Genomic DNA, 6,000 nt, shown 5'->3' on the forward strand with positions numbered 1-6,000 from the left:
AGTTTCCAAATATTTGTTTTTTTCGTTTGTTGCCTTGACTTTGAAAAGAAACTGGCCCTGTGCCTGGACTGCAAGATTCTGATTCTGTTTTAGCCGATGAACTAATATTCAGTTTGTATGCCAATACAAATGGCAGCTGTTTTGAAAGGTTTGTTTTGGTGTTGGGTTCAGATTTTTTAATTGCATTTGAATGCCTGCACATATGGCAGTGCAAGGTGGGTGAGATGTTCTGAGACTTTCCAATGCAAATGTTTTTATCTGCCACCAGGAGGCTTTGAATGTATTTTGAGATGATCTAACAACGGAAAAACATTTGGGCGTTGGTACTTCTCTCGCAAAGCTATGGTCAGCTATGTGGAAGTTTGGAGTTACCTCTATCCCACAGGAATAAACGGCAGACTGACTATTGGGCTTCTGCAAGGATCCGTACTTGGGGGGGGTCCCCAGCTATTCACAATCGATATCAATGATTTGGATGTACAGTCCAAATGTAATATTTTCAAGTTTGCTGATGACACCAAACTAGGCAGTAATGTGAATTGAGAAGGATGCAAAGAGACTTCAAGGGGATTTAGACCAGCTAAGTGAGTGGACAAGACTGACCGATGGAATGTAATGGGAAAAAATGTGAAGTTATCCTTTTTGGCAGAACAAAACAAATCTTAAATGATGAGAGATCAAGGAAGTGTTGACATCAAAGGGACCTAGGTGTCCTTGTTCATGAGTAACTGCCACCAAGCATGCAGGTGCAGCAAGCAATGAGGAAGGCAAATTATATGTTGACCTTTATTGCATGAGGATTTGAGTACAGGAGTAAAGATGTATAGCTGCAATTGTATGGTGCCTTGGTGAGATGGTACCTGGATATTGCATACAATTTGGGGTTCTTACCCAAGGAAAGATATACTTGCCATAGAGGGAGTGCAATAAAGGTTCATCAGATTGATTCCAGGGATGGCGAGATTGTCTTATGAAGAGAGATTGAGGATTCCTGCCCTGAATTCTGAGTTCAGAAAAATGGGCCATCGCACTGAAACACTCTGTTCTTACAGAGCTTTGGCGGGGAATCGCGATTCTGGGAACACAGTTTCGGAATAAGGGATAGGCCATTTGTGGCTGATATGACTAGGGTGGTAAATCTTTTGAATTCTCCACCCCGGAAGGCTGTGGACGTCGGCATCGAGAATGTTCAAGACCGAACTCGATGGATTTTCAGATAACACGGGATATGGGGATTGTACAGTAAAATGGTACAGAGTCCGAAGATCAGCCATGATCTTAATTAAACAGGCAGGAGAGAACAAATGACTTTCTATTTCCTGTGTTCCTACCATTCTGTTTCACTGGTGTAAATCTATACTTGTTTTTCTCCGTTAAGAATTAAATTATTTGACCGTAGAAAATGCATTCAGTCACCATTTTAGGGGCTGGTTTACCACACTGGGCTAAATAGCTGGCGTGTAATGCAGGACAAGGCAGCAGCACGGGTTCAATTCCCGTACCTGCCTCCCGAACAGGTGTCGGAATGTGGTGACTAGGGGCTTTTCACAGTAACGTCATTGAAGCCTACGTGTGACAAGCAATGATTATTATTATTTAAGTAAGATAATGTTGCTGTATCTTAAATGAGAAAAGACTGAGCTTTCCTTCTGACCCCAGCTTTCAAATGTGTAATTTGTGGGAATGCAATTTTTAAAAGCTATTAATTATAGAGAAATGTTTCCATTGCAGAATTTTTATCTCCTGTATGTCTGTCGTACTGTAAAAGTGGAGAGTGGTCCTCAAGTAGAGACCCAGTACTACTGTGATTTCAGTCCCAATTGGAAAGCCTATGCAAGTCTTCTTTGCCTCCAGCGGCTACTTAATCATATTCTGAAGTTTTCTTCCTTTTACTATTAAAGTATGCAGTCAGTAGTGATGGAGTACCTTTCACATGCTGTTATCCCATATTATTGTGAAAATGGCCGTGTGGGAGCTATTTCCTGGTTCCATTGTGTCAAAAGCATTGTTTGATGGTGCTCTACCCTACACTGTCCCATTTGTCCACACCTAAGTTAGATTATTTTGGAAAGGTGATTAGTGACTTGAGTTAAATTCCATTTGCTTCGGTAACCGTTGGCACTTAATGGTATGTATTAGCAAGTTATTTACAGGTACCTTGCTGAGTATGATTGCACAAATAAACTTGCAATTGAGGGCTTAAATATTTTTCAGAGGGGTTGATCGCTGAATTTGAAGATATGCAACATTATGGCATGTAAAGGATATCAGAACCGCTGATTTACAGAAGTAAGTCAAATTCTGCTTTTTATTTAAACCTTAAATGAGTTATGTTTTCAAATAGTTTGGCCTACAGCAGAGTATCTGCTTCCAAAGTCATTCCATCATGAAGATTGCCTACTTGTACATCTGTAACATCACCCACTTCAGCTAATCTGGTGAGACCCACATCTACAACAATTCTAGAACTCTCTCTTGACCAGTCTCCCATTTTGCTTCAGTTTGTACAATCCTCTGCTGTCTGTGTTTTGTCTTGCCCACCTATAACCCCTTTACATGATGATCCATACCTCCCACATGTTTTTAAAATCCTTCAAGTTCTGTGTTTGAATCACCTCTGTCTTGCTCCTCCTTAACTTCGACCTCCTTCTGCCCCACAACCATTTGAGAACTTTATGCACCTCTAATTCTAGCCTGTTTAGCTCCCACTCTCCACTGCACCGTTGGCAGCTGTTCTTCAACTGTCTTGGTATCAAGCTCTGGAATTCCCTCCTGAAACATCTCCAAGATCTCCATTCAGACCCAGTGACCAAACCTTTGGGAGGCTTTTTATTTGTTCATGGGATGTGGGTGTCGCTGCCTGGGTCAACATTTATTGCCCATCCCTGCGGGCATTTAAGAGTCAACCACATTGCTGTGGATCTGGAGTCGAGTCACATGTAGACCAGACCAGACCAGGTAAGGACGACAGATTTCCTTCCTTAAAGGACATTAGTGAACAAGATGGGTTTTTGCGACAATCGACAATGGTTTCAAGGTCATTGTTAAGACTTTTAATTCCAGATTTTTGTTGAATTCCAAGGCAGGATTTGAACTTGGATCCCCCAGGGCATGACTCTAGGTTACCAGGACAGTGGTTAGCACTGTTCTTCACAGCGCCAGGGATCCGGGTTTGATTCCTGGCTTTATTCACTCTGTGCGGAGTCTACATGTTTCCCCGTGTTTGCATGGGTTTCCTCTGGGTGCACCGGTTTCTTCCAACCAGTCCCAAAAGACGTGCTTGTTAGGTGAATTGGACATTCTGAATGGTCTAGTTATACCTCAGTTTTCTAGTATACCTTGCAATACATTTTTGCCAGACTGTTGATCTGTTGAAACATCTTGGGACTTTCACCTGTATTAAATATGGTATAGTTGCAAGTCATGTTTATAAATACTCCTTTTAATGTATGTGATGTTTATCCTCCGCCCTTTTAACTGAAAATGCATAAAGTTCTGCCATTCAAATTAGATATGTGGTATTCAGCTGTTGCTGGAGTATAATTTGGCTAGGGATGGTCTTGGGCTTCTAATATTACTGTGAAATGAACCTAGTGTGGTTATCCTAGAGCATATTGCAAGGTTTTGCTGAGATTTAGTATCACGGATGGGCTTAAAATGTACGATTTGGCTCAGTGGTGGACTCTTGGTGTGAGGGAAGGGCATGGCCCCGGCAACTCTGGATTGGGGTTTCCACATCCGACAGCCCAATCATTCTCTGCACAGGTTTGAATCTTGCTGATGTAGTAAAACATTAAATTGGGTGTCTCGTCATTTTATTCTCTCTCACGCATAACACAACTGTTAGCAATTAAAAGTGTGTACATTTTCTGACAAGGCGATAATTAAAATCTTTCAAAATTAGCTTTTTTGAGCTTAAATTTCCTCTTGATACACTTTCTGAAAATGAATAATTTGAAGCCGAAAGAGATTACAGGTACAGAATTGGTGCCTTGTTTATTCACAATCCACCTTTGTCAGCATTAACACTTTAGGAGAGGCTGAGGCCTTCAAGTAAAAACACTTCAAAGGCATTAAAAGATGACCAAGTGGTTCAATAAATATAATCAGTTGTGCAGTATGTGATTTTTTAAAAATTTGTATTGAACCTTATTTTGGACATTAGAAATATTAATGGATGAAGGGTAGGCATTTTTTCCAAATTATTTTGTATGATTTATCAACCAAATGTGACAGTGACACTTTCACATGCCTATAAAAAGCTTTCCCATTTTAAATGTTTATGTAAGAATTCTCATTAAGTTTTTATTATAGTGAATTTCCATTACTAGTGTGTGAAATGCCATGAAAGGAACATTAGAAAATTAGTGAGTAAAGTGCCATACCCAAGACTTTGAATATATATGGATGTATACTTAGAAATGTTACAGGACAACAAGGCCAGCAGCGTGGATTCAATTCCCGTACCGGCTGAGGTTATTCATGAAGGCCCACCTTCTCAACCTTGCCCCTCACCTGAGGTGTGGTGATCCTCAGGTTAGGGTAGCATTGTGGATAGCACAATGGCTTTACAGCTCCAGGGTCCCAGGTTCGATTCCGGCTTGGGTCACTGCGGAGTCTGCACATCCTCCCTGTGTGTGCGTGGGTTTCCTCCGGGTGCTCCGGTTTCCTCCCACAGTCCAAAGATGTGCCGGTTAGGTGGATTGGCCATGATAAATTGCTCTTAGTGTCCAAAATTGCCCTTAGTGTTGGGTGGGGTTACTGGGTTATTGGGATAGGGGGAGGTGTTGACCTTGGGTAGGGTGCTCTTTCCAAGAGCCAGTGTAGACTCGATGGGTCGAATGGCCTCCTTCTGCACTGTAAATTCTATGAAATCACACCAGTCAGCTCTGACACTCAAAAGGGGAAAGCAGCCTATGGTCATCTGGAACAATGGCGACTTTACCTTTACAGGACAGTAATGTATTGGAGTTCAGAGGATCTTACTGAACAAGCTTTATAGCAGTTTGCTTTGTGATGTTAGTAGGCAGTGTTATCCAAAACGCAATGTACTGCCATGAGAATGTGAGGTTGCCGATCATAAGAATAGGAGGTCAATAATTCAATAAGGTCACGGCATAAAAGGGAAAAAAACTGGTTCACGTTTAGTGGAAGGAAATCCAAGGGTGAATCTGGAGTTTCAACTTGGGTATACTAATGTGAATGTCAGATCAGTGAATCTTGGTGTGATTAGCCTGGATGAGAAGACTGTTGTTGGATTGTTTAAGTGACCAAATTTTCTGCAGATAGGCAGGAAAGAAGCCCAGTGAAGCAATCAAGGAGTTTTGTACCTTTCTACTGAATATTTATCTCTATCTCGCTACTAGATTTGTATGAAGTACCCAGTCTTTTTTTTGTAGGGTACAAAGCAATTTGCAGGATGTAGTTCACATTAACCTGAATCTCATAATCAGTAGGTAAAGTCATAGAAAACTAAATTATCATCTAAATAATGTGCAGCTTAGTCCGGGTTAATGGGAAACTTGGGTCTCCTGTTGACAAATTTTATCAATTCCAAAATAGTTATTAATGTAAGAGCCCTTCCTGTTGATTCCCTTGTATCCCATTTCTTTTAGTTTTGTGGTTATTGTGATCATGGAGATTTAATGGACATATACCTTTAAGTCGAGCAAATGAAGTGAAAAACTCAACAGTTGCAAAATAATACACTGCTATTGGAGATTTAGCTTTTGAACATCAGAACTTCAATTTAGAAATTGGAGAGATTCAGTTTAATTGATTGGCTGGTGGCCAATGAATTGGCCAAAGGCCGTATTTTGCTCGGTGACGGGTGGTGATTGGGTCCTACCCAAGTCCTCCTTCTGTTCCCCACCCTCTTTTCCCTCTCCCTTCCTCCCGCCAGGAAAGAGCCTATTTGCTGTTTTCTGAATCTGCAGAGAGATTTTGAGACCAGGAAGAACGTACAATGAAACCCATTACAGACTGAAAGCAAAAACGTGC

Source organism: Scyliorhinus canicula, chromosome 13 (assembly GCF_902713615.1).
Source record: "Scyliorhinus canicula chromosome 13, sScyCan1.1, whole genome shotgun sequence".
NCBI classification, from domain to species: Eukaryota; Metazoa; Chordata; class Chondrichthyes; order Carcharhiniformes; family Scyliorhinidae; genus Scyliorhinus; species Scyliorhinus canicula.